At 43.5% G+C, this 15631-nt stretch overlaps 1 long non-coding RNA gene across 1 annotated transcript in view; it reads right to left on the bottom strand.

Annotated features, from left to right (window-relative positions):
• Positions 1-15631, bottom strand: part of LOC126299539 (uncharacterized) — a 61300-nt gene that overhangs the window by 26022 nt on the left and 19647 nt on the right. Inside the window, exon 2 of the long non-coding RNA XR_007552823.1 lies at positions 9780-9945. This is a non-coding gene — a long non-coding RNA (uncharacterized LOC126299539). The remainder of the gene's footprint in view (positions 1-9779; positions 9946-15631) is intronic.

The following is a 15631-nucleotide window of genomic DNA, read 5'->3' as shown; positions in this document are numbered from 1 at the left end:
ATATTGTTTCAGTAACTTTGCCATTTGTGGTGTATTCAGGACTGCTTGCTCAAAAATTTTCTACAAAATCCTGTTGTCCCTATATGGGCTCACGTTGTTTTTTTATGCTTGTAGACATTTACTAACTGTGTCTTACTTATGTGGCTCTTGTCTTATTGCTTCTCTATTTATCACATGTTCTAAAAATCTAACGTTAGTCCTGCCAAATTGAGATTTAGATAGTTACAGGGTAATTTCCTGAAAATCGAGATATTAGTGTATCCAACATGTATATGTGATCCTCTCAGGTTTTCTATATAAATGCTATGTCGTCTACGTTTATCAAGATCCAGTGTTTCATATCATATCCAACTGCCTTATGAAAACCAACACTGAAATGTTCAATCCAAACGGTAGAACCTTGAACTGAGAAGCTCTGCCCTCAAACGGAAGCACTGTAGATTCGTGAGATGCCTGATGTGGTTTGATTTGCCAGTATCCTGTGCTAAATCCCTAGTAGTAATGTACTTCACCCCCAAAAATTATCTATTATGGGCTGTGTGTCTCTTTCTGGTTCTGCTATCCTGTTTAATGTTTTTACATCAAACATTAGTGTGACTGTTCCATCTGGTCCCATAACGAAAATCAGTGGGTTATTATAACAACTATTAGCTGTTTCTGTTACATCCCAATGTATCATCCTGTTCATTTAATGCCTTAACATTTTATTTAGTGCTACTGGCATCTAGTATAGACCACACTGATTGGATCAGGAGGTTTTATCTTTCGTGTGCACGTTAAATCTTTAATCGTTCCTTGCTTCAACGAAAATATCTCTTTATAACTGGTAAGCAATTGAAGAATGTCTACTTTCTCTTTTGCATTAATTCCTAATGTTTTATCAATATTAGCTACTATATCTTTCACTGGTATTTTTCCAAATATTTAGAGTACTTATTTGATGTATCACAGTTTCTATTGTGGGTGCTACATTTGTGTGACTAATTCCTGTGGAATCTAATTGTTATGATACTATTTAGTGATCATCACCATATTGAAAAGTTACAGATCCCATAGAAAAGACTAAAATAACTTCACAACCTCACAGCCAGTCCTTTCCCGGAAGGATAGGGAGGTTTTAATCAGATACAACGAACATCAGGCAACTAAACTTATACATGCCAAAAGAAAACTGAGTTAAAATTTTTCTGTACTGGCTTACTGTTTTTTCTGTACTTCCCATCAACTTCACTCCCATGATCAGCACCGTCGGGCATATCGGGAATACATGCATCAGATTATAGCTTGTTAAAAAATTCTGGCCCAAAACCCAAATTTCACTGACCAGATCCATCGATATATATACTGGTATCTCATCTACTCCGCAACAAAGCTTTGGTCGCATGTATCTTTTAGTTATACATTGATTCTCGTCTAATAAATCATCTATCATCATATTACCTTTTATCACACTTAATCGTTTGGGATTAAACTGATATTATCCGGATTGCAACAGACTCAGAAGATCGAGCCACTCTTCTGAAGCTCACCACTTTTCCCTGTGCGTGTGTCCCTGACTTCTGGCTCTGAGCACTATGGGACTTTAACTTCTGAGGTCACCAGTTCCCTAGAACTTAGAACTACTTAAACCTAACTAACCTAAGGACAGCAACCGCATCCATGCTGTCAGCGAGAGCACGCCGCTAGTTCCTGCTACTACTAAGGCGAGTACACCGTTCGCTTGTTACATATTTTTACGAGCTTCAAACAGGAGGAGTGCAGTAACGGATAGGAACTGTGATTGTTGTTTACAGATGCGAGCTGAGCTCAGCAGCTTGAGGCTGCTGTCAAGGGGCGTCACTGTGAGGGATCGGACGCGAGGATGAGATGGACGTCCAGCACGTCCCACGTGTCCTCCAATCGGCCCACTGCTATGACCTCCCCGGGTACTGCCTGCACTGAGGTTGAGCCCTCACCCGTGGTTGAGTGGGGGATCATTCCAAGTCTGGCAGGCAGCGAAAAACTTTCCGTGGGGCAGATCTTAGGGCCTCCCCGGTTCGTTTGACGAACAGGTTTCGGGCGTTATCTATGGCTGACGATGTATCTGAGCCGGATGCAGTCGTCCAACCCGTTCCAGAGGAAGCTTCTCGGCCTGCAAGGTCTGGGCATTCACAGAGGGTGGGTTTGCTGGTAGTTGGGAGGTCCAACGTTAGGCGCGTAATGGGGCCTCTTAGGAACACGGCTGCCGAAGAGGGGAAGGAAGCCAGTGTGCACTCCGTGTGAATTCCGGGGGGAGTCATTCCGGATGTGGAAAGGGTACTTCCGGATGCCATGAAGAGTACAGGATGCAGCCAAATGCAGGTGGTGGTTCATGTCTGTACCAGTGACGTGTGTCTACATCTACATCTACATTCATACTCCGCAAGCCACCCAACGGTGTGTGGCGGAGGGCACTTTACGTGCCACTGTCATTACCTCCCTTTTCTGTTCCAGTCGCGTATGGTTCGCGGGAAGAACGACTGTCTGAAAGCCTCCGTGCGCGCTCGAATCTCTCTAATTTTACATTCGTGATCTCCACGGGAGGTATAAGTAGGGGGAAGCAGTATATTCGATACCTCATCCAGAAACGCACCCTCTCGAAACCTGGCGAGCACGCTACACCGCGATGCAGAGCGCCTCTCTTGCAGAGTCTGCCACTTGAGTTTGCTAAACATCTCCGTAACGCTATCACGGTTACCAAATAACACTGTGACGAAACGCGCCGCTCTTCTTTGGATCTTCTCTGTCTCCTCCGACAACCCGATCTGGTACGGATCCCACACTGATGAGCAATACTCAAGTATAGGTCGAACGAGTGTTTTGTAAGCCACCTCCTTTGTTGATGGACTACATTTTCTAAGGGCTCTCCCAACGAATCTCAACTTGGTACCAGCCTTACCAACAATTAATGTTATATGATCATTCCACTTCAAATCGTTCCGTACCCGTACTCCCAGATACTTAACAGAAGTAACTGCTACCAGTGTTTGTTCCGCTATCATATAATCATACAATAAAGGATCCTTCTTTCTATGTATTCGCAATACATTACATTTGTCTATATTAAGGGTCAGTTGCCACTCCCTACACCAAGTGCCTATCCGCTGCACATCTTCCTGCATTTCGCTACAATTTTCTAATGCTGCAACTTCTCTGTATACTACAGCATCATCCGCGAAAAGCCGCATGGAACTTCCGACACTATCTACTAGGTCATTTATATATATTGTGAAAAGCAATGGTCCCATAACACTCCCCTGTGGCACGCCAGAGGTTACTTTAACGTCTGTAGACGTCTCTCCATTGATAACAACATGCTGTGTTCTGTTTGCTAAAAACTCTTTAATCCAGCCACACAGCTGGTCTGATATTCCGTAGGCTCTTACTTTGTTTATCAGGCGACAGTGCGGAACTGTATCGAACGCCTTCTGGAAGTCTAGGAAAATAGCATCTACCTGGGAGCCTGTATCTAATAATTCCTGGGTCTCATGAACAAATAAAGCGAGTTGGGTCTCACACGATCGCTGTTTCCGGAATCCATGTTGATTCCTACAGAGTAGACTCTGGGTTTCCAAAAACGACATGATACTCGAGCAAAAAACATGTTCTAAAATTCTACAACAGATCGACGTCAGAGATATAGGTCTATAGTTTTGCGCATCTGCTCGACGACCCTTTTTGAAGACTGGGACTACCTGTGCTCTTTTCCAATCATTTGGAACCTTCCGTTCCTCTAGAGACTTGCGGTACACGGCTGTTAGAGGGGGGGCAAGTTCATTCGCGTACTCTGTGTAGAATCGAATTGGTATTCCGTCAGGTCCAGTGGACTTTCCTCTGTTGAGTGATTTCAGTTGCTTTTCTATTCCTTGGACACTTATGTCGCATTGGATCAGAGCAGATTCTGTCTGGTTTCGGGCGGCTAGCGGAAATGGTAAAGACTGCCAGTCTTGCTTCCGAGATTAAGGCGGAGCTCATCATCTGCAGCATCGTCGATAGAATGGACTGTGGTCCTTTGGTGCAGAGCCGAGTGGAGGGTCTGAATCAGAGGCTCAGGCGGTTCTGTGACCGTGTAGGCTGCAGATTCCATGACTTGCGCCATCGGGTGGTGGGTTTCCTGGTCCTGCTTAATAGGTCAGGAGTTCACTACACACAGGAGGCGGGTAACGGGTAGCGGGGGCTGTGTGGAAGCGACGGGGCGGTTTTTTAGGTTAGAGGGTCTCAGGGAACCACAGAAGGAGCGTCCGTCAGAAAGTGGGCAGGTAAAACGCAGTAAGGTAGTTGTAGAAGTGATTGGTATTGTAGTTGCACATGGTCGTAGTTCTGTTGGGAAAGAACCAGAGCTGCAAGCCGTAATAGAAAGCACTGAAACTCAAATACACTCCTGGAAATTGAAATAAGAACACCGTGAATTCCTTGTCCCAGGAAGGGGAAACTATATTGACACATTCCTGGGGTCAGATACATCACATGATCACACTGACAGAACCACAGGCACATAGACACAGGCAATAGAGCATGCACAATGTCACCACTAGTACAGTGTATATCCACCTTTCGCAGCAATGCAGGCTGCTATTCTCCCATGGAGACGATCGTAGAGATGCTAGATGTAGTCCTGTGGAACGGCTTGCCATGCCATTTCCACCTGGCGCCTCAGTTGGACCAGCGTTCGTGCTGGACGTGCAGACCGCGTCAGACGACGCTTCATCCAGTCCCAAACATGCTCAATGGGGGACAGATCCGGAGATCTTGCTGGCCAGGGTAGTTGACTTACACCTTCTAGAGCACGTTGGGTGGCACGGGATACATGCGGACGTGCATTGTCCTGTTAGAACAGCAAGTTCCCCTGCCGGTCTAGGAATGGTAGAACGATGGGTTCGATGACGGTTTGGATGTACCGTGCACTGTTCAGTGTCCCCTCGACGATCACCAGAGTTGTACGGCCAGTGTAGGAGATCGCTCCCCACACCATGATGCCGGGTGTTGGCCCTGTGTGCCTCGGTCGTATGCAGTCCTGATTGTGGTGCTCACCTGCAAGGCGCCAAACACGCATACGACCATCATTGGCACCAAGGCAGAAGCGACTCTCATCGCTGAAGACGACACGTCTCCATTCGTCCCTCCATTCACGCCTGTCGCGACAACACTGGAGGCGGGCTGCACGATGTTGGGGCGTGAGCGGAAGACGGCCTAACGGTGTGCGGGACCATAGCCCAGCTTCATGGAGACGGTTGCTAATGGTCCTCGCCGATACCCCAGGAGCAACAGTGTCCCTAATTTGCTGGGAAGTGGCGGTGCGGTCCCCTACGGCACTGCGTAGGATCCTACGGTCTTGACGTGCATCCGTGCGTCGCTGCGGTCCGGTCCCAGGTTGACGGGCACGTGCACCTTCCGCCGACCACTGGCGACAACATCGCTGTACTGTGGAGACCTCACGCCCCACGTGTTGAGCAATTCGGCGGTACGTCCACCCGGCCTCCCGCATGCACACTATACGCCCTCGCTCAAAGTCCGTCAACTGCTCATACGGTTCACGTTCACGGTGTCGCGGCATGCTACCAGTGTTAAAGACTGCGATGGAGCTCCGTATGCCACGGCAAACTGGCTGACACTGACGGCGGCGGTGCACAAATGCTGCGCAGCTAGTGCCATTCTACGGCCAACACGGCGGTTCCTGGTGTGTCCGCTGTGCCGTGCGTGTGATCATTGCTTGTACAGCCCTCTCGCAGTGTCCGGAGCAAGTATGGTGGGTCTGACACACCGGTGTCAATGTGTTCTTTTTTCCATTTCCAGGAGTGTAGTTGTAGGTACAGAGGGCTGACTTAAGCCGGAAGTAGGTTCAGCCGAAACTTTTTCACACGATCTAACAGTGTTCAGAAAGGATAGATTAAATACAGCTGGTATTTATTGCGGTATTTATTGTGGTCAGAAGTGGTTTGCCTTATAGCGAAATTGAAGTACATAATTCATGTGAAATAGTATGGGTAGAGGTTATACCTGACAATCGGACTAAACAATTAATTGGATCGTTTTACCGACCCTCCGACTCAGAAGGCATAGTTACTGAACAGTTCAAAGACAACTTGAGTCTCATTTCAAATAAGTACCCCGCTCATACAGTTATAGTCGATGGTGACTTCAATCTACCGTCGATATGCTGGGAAAATTATACGTTTAAAGCCGGCGGCAAGCATAAAACATCATCTGAAATTGTACTGAATGCTTTCTCAGAAAATTATTTTGAACAATTAGTTCATGAGCCCACTCTAAGAGTAAATGGTTGCGAAAGCATACTAGACCTTTTAGAAACAAATAATCCTGGACATATAGTGAGCGTTGTGACGAATACAGGGATTAGCGACCACAAGGCAGTTGTTGCTAGGCTGAATACCGTAACACCTACAACCATCAAAAAGAAACGCCAAGTATATCTGTTTAAAAGAGCTGATAAAAATGCACTTAGCGTTTTTTTAAGAGACGGTCTTCACTCCTTCCGATCTGATCATGTAAGTGTAGAAAAGTTGTGGAATGTTTTCAAAGAGCTAGTATCAACAGCAGTTGAGAGATATATACCACATAAATTAACAAGTGATGGTACTGATCCCCCTTAGTACACAAAATGGGTCAGATCGTTGTTGCAGAAGCAACGAAAAAAGCATGCCAAATTTAAAAGAACGCAAAATCCCCAAGATTGGCAAAGTTTTACAGAAGTTCGAAATATGGCGCGTACTTGAATGTGAGATGCTTTTAATAATTTACACAACAAAATTCTGTTCCGAAGTCTGGCAGAAAACCCAAAGAGATTCTGGTCATACATAAAGCACACCAGTGGCAAGACACAATCAGTACCTTCACTGCGCGACAACAACGGTGAAGTCACTGATGACAGTGCCACTAAGGCAGAGTTATTAAACACGGTTTTCCGAAACTCCTTCACCAAAGAAGACGAAGTAAATATTCCTGAATTCCAATCAAGAACAACTGCCTAGAAGATATCCTCGGTGTAACAAAGCAGCTTAAACCACTTAATAAGGGCAAGGCCTCCGGTCCAGATTGTATACCAGTCAAGTTCCTCTCAGAGTATGCTGATAAAATAACTCCATATTTAGCAATGATATACAACCACTCGCTCACAGAAAGATACGTGCCTGAAGACTGGAAAATTGCTCAAGTCACACCCAAACCAAAAAAGGTAAGTAGGAGTAATCTGCTGAATAACAGACTTATATCATTAACGTCGATATGCAATAGGGTTTTAGAACATATACTGTATTCGAACATTATGAAGTACCTCGAAGAAAACGATTTATTGACATACAGTCTGCACGGATTAAGAAAATATCGTTCTTCTGAAACACAACTAGCTCTTTATACCCATGAAGTAATAAGTGTTATCGACAGGGGATGTCAAATTGATTTCATGGTTTTAGATTTCCAGAAGGCTTTCGACACCGCTACTCACAAGCGTCTTCTAATCAAAGTGCGTGCCTACGGAGTATCGCCTCAGTTGTGCGACTGGATTCGTGATTTCCTGTCAGAAAGGTCACAGTTCGTAGTAACAGAGTAAAACAGAAGGAATATCCGGCGTTCCCCAAGGAAGTGTTATAGGCCCTCTATTGTTCATAATCTATATTAACGACATAGGAGACAATCTGAGTAGCCGTCTTAGATTATTTGTAGATGCTGCTGTCATTTGCAGTCTTGTAAAGTCATTAGATGATCAAAACGACTTGCAAAATGATTTAGATAAGATGTCTGTGTGGTGCGAAAAGTGGCAATTGACCCTGAATAAGAAAAAGTGCGAAGTTATTCACATAAGTACCAAATGAAATCAGCTAAATTTCGATAAGTCACACAAATCTGAGGGCTATAAATTCAACTAAATACTTAGGGATTAAAATTACAAAGAACCTAAATTGGAGCGATCACATAGATAATATTGTAGGTAGCGCAAACCTAAGACTGCGATCCATTGGCAGAATACTTAGAAGGTGCAACAGGTCTACCAAAGAGACTGCTTACACTACGATTGTCTGACCTGTTCTGGAGTAGTGCTGTGCGCTGTGGGATCCGCATCAGGTGGAACTGACGGATGACATCGAAAAAGTACAAAGAAGGGCAGCTCGTTTTGTATTATCGCGAAATAGGGGAGATAGTGTCGCAGACATGATACGTGAATTGGAGTGGCAATCATTAAAAAAGAGCGTTTTTCGTTGCGACGGGATGTTCTCATGAAATTTCAATCAGCAATTTTCTCCTCCGATTGCGACAACGTTCTGTTGGCACCCAGCTACATAGGGAGAAATGATCATCACCATAAAATAAGAGAAATCAGGTCTCACACAGAAAAATTTAAGTCCTCGTTTTTGTCGCGTGCCGTTCGAGAGTGGAACGGTAGAGAGATAGCTTGAAGGTGGTTCATTGAACCCTGTGCCAGGCAATTTATTGTGAATAGCAGAGTAATCACGTAGATGTAGATGTAGAGGTAGATGTTGAATTGCACTCACTGTATCACCTTATCGACTTCTCACTGTAATTGAAATTGAGCTTTGCAGATTAGTACCACATATTTATAACCAGTATTTTTGTGAGTTGTGACCGAGCGGTTCTGGGCGTTTCAAAAAAGTTGTTCAAATGGCTCTGAGCACTATGGGACTTAATTTCTGAGGTCATCAGTCCCCTAGAACTTAGAACGAAACTGAGACCGTAGCGGTCACGCGGTTCCAGACTCCGGCCACTCCGGTCGGCTCTGGGCGCTTCAGTCTGGAACCGTGCGACCGCAACGGTCGCAGGTTCAGATCCTGCCTCGGGCATGGATGTGTGTGATGTCCCTAGGTTAGTTGGGTTTAAGTAGTTCTAAGTCCAGGGGACTGATGTCCTCAGATGTTAAGTCTCATAGTGCTCAGAGCCATCTGAACCATCTTTTTTGTGAATTTTCCGAATACTTGTCAGCGGAAATCGTTTGACTGGGTATTTCGTCTTCTTTACTTCAGTGAAAGGCTGTATTTGTTCATAGGTTCACAAATCCACGGTGGCCACGTTCGAGGCATCTCTCCTTCTTTATACGATGTTATTCGTTTCGGAGGGATCCTGACTTCCTACAGACTTCTGCTGTTAAATGATTACTATTACATAGTAACAGGCACTGGTAGATTCACAGACAAGCTACAAATTGGTTTTAATTTCTGATAGACAATAACTTCTTAAAACCTATAACGAGAACAGACTCTCATGATGCTACTGAGTCAAATCCAGTTCTGTATTTTCTACAGGACTCCATTGCTACCAAGTATCATGATTACATAACTGCGCCATGGATGGAGCTCCATGGCACGCCGCACTGCTATGCAGATTCTGAGCCCTGCCTGCTCTGACGTCATGAGCAGCCGCCTGGTACCCCCAGAATATCTCCAATTAAATCACCACACCAACCTAAACAGAATCTAATTTACTTTTACTTATAAATACTATTACTTAAACCTAGTCTTTTGTAATTCAATTATCACTCTTATACATATTGCTGTAAACACAAACACACACAATCTTGCAATCTCAAATCAGCACCTTTTTCTTCGGAGGAGAGATGGCACCAATCCGTGGATTGGCGTTTTGTTTCCCGTTCGATGTGATGAACCCATGTTTCATTAACTGTGACGATGTTCAACAAAAAATTGTCTCTATTAGCCGCGTAACACGCAAGCAGTTCCGCACAGATGCTCTTTATACTCTGTTAGGCGGCGAAGAACCCAATGGACACATACCTTTGAGTACATGAACTTGTGGACGAATGTGTTAGCACTACCGTCGGAGACGTCCAGTTGTAAAGCATTGCATGGAACTTCTCCGGATTATCCACTGTTAACATGTGACAAGCCTTGGTACTAATGATGGTAATTTGGATAATTTGTCGGTTTTTCCACCGTGTGCCTGAAACAGGAAAATCAGGTGTGAGATTACTACATCAAACAAGAATAGGATCGATAGCTTTTGTGCCGCAGGCGCAATAACTGAAGTGATTTTTGCGGCACATCGTTCGAGAAAGCACGCATTATCGATATCCGGTTCTCAGTTATACAAATTAAGAAGTTACAGTTACAATACACTATCTCAGAATGCCATTCGTTTGTTTTAAATCCTAACTGATCGCCAGTAATTTCTGAAATCAGCAACTCCTTACATACCGTTTTCCCTCCTGTGCGTTTCCTTTCTGTCGATCCCGTTGTTTCCTCCGTGCCCTGTTGCACTCAGCTATTTGCAGGACCGTTTTAGATGTTAAATCACCTCTTTACTTGTAATAATTACACCAAATACAACACGTTTGCTACACACAATCGACAAACGGCCAATGTAAACAGCAATAACCTCCATTACACTTGTTAATGCTAGCGAAGTAATGCCCTTCTGGAACACTTTCATGGAGGATTTGGATGGTTGTGACATTCCACATCCTATCTGGAGGGCTTCAGTGCGGTTTTGTACTCCACATTTAATTGAGATGGAAGCATTTTTCCAATAAGCATGGGAAACCACATGTCTCCATTTTTGCGACCTGCGGTTATGAGACTAGACGCCTCACATACATTACCTCAACTAACAGAAACGCAATGATATGAATGTAACTTAGTACAACCGTATCAGAAATATAATGACGAGTAGTAGAAAGATATGACACATTCACTGAAATTGTAGCGTCTTTAAATATACGTTTTCTATGTGTTTCGATTCACAAGTATATTGTCTTGTTGTTTTGACAATTAACGACAAATCGAAGATCGCCTATACAAAACATGAAATATAAAATTTGTTCTCATCTTACCATATATTTTAATATATTCATTTTGTTTGTATTTTGCGTATTATCTGTATTTTTTATTGTTTTTTAACTCTCCTTCAAAACACACATAAATGTACAGTCATATTTATTCATAAATACACAGTTGTAGTTATTAGAAATTATTATTCGCTACTCTGTTTTACTCTTTGGTCAGTTTAATATGTTTTGTAAATTTCGCGGTTTATTAAAATCTGAAGCTGTCAAACCAACAAGGTTGCGCATATGTGAACCAAAACTAGTATAAAAAGTTAATTTAATAACGCTACTATTTCAATGCATACCGGATATTTTTCTACTGCTGGCGTCTAACTTTCTAATAACTTCCTAATAGATTACATTCATATTATTAAGTTTCTACTCCCGAAAGTAACGTAGCGTGATCTCTTTTACACAGAAATTCACTTGAAAATGCTCACAAAGGCATAAACAAATCGTGAACCAATAAAATAAATACAGAAGAAGTGGAACACAGTCGTCTTCTATGAAACACAGTTTCTCTTCAGACAAACAATACTGATTAATTTTATTATACATCTGACTTTCAATAGAATGAACTCCAAGAATTCCGCATATGCCAACAAACATAAGTATAATTCCTTCTCTGAGTTAACGTTAACTTCTTGACAGACTACGACAGTACTGCTGGGTTGGTAGAGTTCCCAGTTAAAAAATATGCTACAACTTGTTTCCAGTATACTGTCAAACAACGCAGCACAAGAACTGGCTCAGAAGCTACAGCTCTGGAGAACTATTGAATTCTTAAATAACTGCCGGCCGCGGTGGTCTCGCGGTTCTAGGCGCGCAGTCCGGAACCGTGAGACTGCTACGGTCGCAGGTTCGAATCCTGCCTCGGGCATGGATGTGTGTGATGTCCTTAGGTTAGTTAGGTTTAAGTAGTTCTAAGTTCTAGGGGACTGATGACCACATCAGTTGAGTCCCATAGTGCTCAGAGCCATTTTCTTAAATAGCTAAACATAAACAGCTCCTTAAACGTTTGTCATAGTCCACAAATAGCCTTACTGGTATTTCATCTAATGACAGTACGTACAGACTTCCTTGCACATGTTCAGAGTGAAGTTTAGTGCCTAAAAACTCGGTTATGTCGTATTGAATGGCAGGTACAATTTTTCAGGATTCAATTCTCCTTTGCAGTCTGCAAGTTGTACTTCTCAAAATTCATAGACTTTTGTACCAAAAGCACATTTTACATCTAGGGCTGTGAGGTGACAGACGGATCCGACAGTACACCAGAATTTTTAAGGACACACTATCGTGTGGTTTTAATTCAGTAGTTCTTAGAAATAATTAAAGGTGGTGGGTCTACACATATTATTTAAGTTATGAATAACAAAATAAATCTGATATTAAAGCTTGCTGTAGTTCATTAATATGAAAATGTATCAGACCCACTAATACTAACTGTTCATAGAGCTCAACTCGACAACACGTCTCAGCTGCTGAATTTTGACGAAGTCCCCTATCACACGAATATTTTTAGCGTCTCAAATATTGTTGAAGTATGTACTGTGACCGAATGCCGCCCAAGTTAAATCATCACTCGAAAGATTTCATGTTACTCTGGATTCACTAATTCAAATTTAGAATCTGCATTCTCAATAAAGTCTCGTATGTCCCTCTTGTTACAATTAAAAGATATTCCCAATGATACACACGGCTTCTTTGGCACTTATCACACTGTTTCTTGATGAACGTGCTTCGCTAAGGGGCCCGTTTTAAGATATTAAAGGACTTACAACTAACAGTTTTAGAAATACAGCCACAATGGTTACAATTTACTTGACATGTGCCTGTTTCTTCCTGTACTCTGCAATATGTCGGCAGCTCTGTCTCGTCCTTGGGGCTGCTGCTCAGTACGGCTGGACCCACAGCTTGAACTTGCAGATGAGAACACAGCTGTGCACGTGGCCACCACTGGTCGCCTAGGATGGCATCTCTTGCAGCCGCTACCGGATCCTCCTCAGTGCTGGACTAACTGACCCTTGGCAGGTCAGGCACCGTAGTGCCTCGTGGTTCCGTGTCATACTTTAGTTGTCCTACATTGCACTGACCCTTTTAAGACTCCGCTTTGGATTATTCTCTCGTGTGGCGAATTTTACTTGGCTGAAATGGCGAGTCGCCAAAACTTTCTACTATTTGCCACAGTCACTGTAGCAACCTGACTCGGTAAGCCTTGCATTTAACCATTTGTTTACCCACACGTCTGGCACCAGCTAATTTTATCTGTCGCGTCCCGAAAGTGACTGTTCCTCCTGATTGGGCTACAGGTTTCAGGAAGAAGGGAAACAGTCTTGACTTGACTATGGTCTTAAAATTTCCTTATTACAGAGGGTAAGGCTTGGTATAAGTACTGAAATGACAAACACTATGAGTTTTATAAAAACTTACTACTTTACTGGGAAAAATGTATCAACGCCTGATGTACTTGGTCTAAAGGAATTCTACCCAAGAAAAGATCAAGTCTTTACAGGGAGAGGGTGAGTAACTAGCACAGTTCCATCTACTTAAAATGAAAACATCACTACCCACAGATCTCACACCCGCGACGTGACATGCAGAAGTGCCTAGCTGAAAGACTAGGGCTCTATCAGCTGCACTGCGCCTATTGCAAATAACCCTGCCTAGCCTTGCCTGGCAACTCTCTTCGGCTGACCGTGGTGATACTATGACGGGTGTTTAACAAGTAATGCAACGCATTTCTTTTTTTTGAAACAAGTTTGTTTTTATTTAGCATTCAAGCACACCATATTATTCCTCAACCTTTTGATTACAAAACCCTATTTTTCAACATAATATCAATTCAACGCGACTACCTAATGCCGCGTTACCGGGGGGGGGGGGGGGGGGCTGTATGCCTACAAATGGTTCAAATGGCTCTGAGCACTATGGGACTTAACATCTGAGGTCATTAGTCCCGTAGAACTTAGAACGACTTAAACCTAACTAACCTAAGGACATCACACACAGCCATCCCCGAGGCAGGATTCGAACCTGCCACCGTAGCGGTCAGCGGTTCCAGACTGAAGCGCCTAGAACCGCTAGGCCACAACGGCTTGCTTGTATACCAACCTACATGGTACAACTCTACTGGTCGAACTCGGAGCCAACGTCTTCCTGGTCAATAACCTCTTCATCGTCCACGTTCTGCTTTCTGCAGAGTGCATCCTTCATTGGGCCAAACAGATGGAAGTTGGAAGATGCAAGATCCGGGAGGTATTGTGGATAAGGAAGTACAGTCCAATGAAGCTCTCTTGTGCACAGAGTTGTGTGAGGTCTTGCATTGTCCTCGAGAAGGAGAAGTTCGTTTACATTTTTGTGTCTGTGAACATGCTGAAAATCGTTTCTTACATTACCTCAGGGTAGCACAGTACACTTCAGAATGGGTCGTTCTAGCATGAGGGAGGGCATAAAACAGAATAACCCCTCCAGAGTCCCATATAAACGTCGCCATGACTCTACTTGCTGAGGGTACGGCTTTGAGCTTTTTCTTCGGAGGAGAGATCGTGTGGCGCCAACCCGTGGATTGCTGTTTTGTTTCCCGTTCGATGTGATGAACCCATGTTTCATTAATAGAGAGAACGCAGCATATCATTCTCAACGACAAGAAGTCTTCAGAAGTAAAAGTAAGTTTTGGCCTACACTAAGGGAGTGTTATAAGATCAGTTCATTTTAAAATATGTACAAATGATCTAGTACAAAACGCCGGAGGCTCTACGAGGCTTTTCGCTGATGATGCTTTTGTATGCAGAGAAGTAGCAACGCTAGGAAACTGTAGTAAACTGCAGGAAGATCTTCAGAGGATCTACGCTTGCTGGAGAGACTGATATTTGACCATCAATGTAAATAAATATAACTTATTATACACAAAAATGCAAAAAGACCTATTACTGTTTGACTACGCGACTGCTAAACAATGACTGGGAGCACTCACAACAATAAAATATCTAGGAGCATGTCTACAGAATCATGTAAATTTTTGCGACCACATACAACTGATGTAAGGTATGGCAGATTCCAGACTGAGACTCGCTGGAAAAATCCACCCACAATGGAGGTGGTAGACAGTACTTGTATATTGCGCGTCAGTTTGCATCCGTACCAGATACTGTCAATGTTGGAAACAGAGAAAATCAAAGGAGGAACAGTGCGTATCGATATAGGCTCATTTAGTTAGCACGAAAGCGTCACAGAGATGTTCATCCACCTACAGTGGCAGATGCTGCAAGAGAACTGTTCTGCATCGCGATGTAGTTTATTGTTAAAGTTCCAAGAGCGTAATTTCTTTGAAGAGTGAAACAGTATATTGCTTCCCGCTATGTACTGTGTATCCCCCAAAAACACCATGAAGGAAAAGATTCGAGCTCATACGGACGCTCACAAGCAATCGTTTTTTCTTCGAACTCTTCACGACTGGAACAGGTAAAGGGAGAAGTGACATTGCACACCAAGTTGTCTCCGCCACACACCGTAAGGTGACACTCGTAGTAAAGATGTAGACTCAAATTATGGTTGGTGAAATGAATAAATGACCTGAAGACAAACTGGATACCGTGCAGTAATGAAAATGTTTATACATTCCTTGATTAAGAATGTGTGAGCAACGACAGGTTGATTTATTATCTCGATTAACAATTCACTAAGTCCGACACACCGCACTCACTGCTGTTTAAAATTAAATCTTAAGATTTCGACTTCGTTTTGTTTCATCATCCTCCTTGGAGATGTTTCAACTCTGCCGTAGTCTTTGACTATGGTATAGTA

The sequence above is a fragment of the Schistocerca gregaria genome, chromosome X (genome assembly GCF_023897955.1).
Source record: "Schistocerca gregaria isolate iqSchGreg1 chromosome X, iqSchGreg1.2, whole genome shotgun sequence".
Lineage (NCBI taxonomy): Eukaryota > Metazoa > Arthropoda > Insecta > Orthoptera > Acrididae > Schistocerca > Schistocerca gregaria.
Note: the sequence above shows the minus strand (reverse complement) of the source record. Positions and strands in the feature narration are given on the sequence as shown.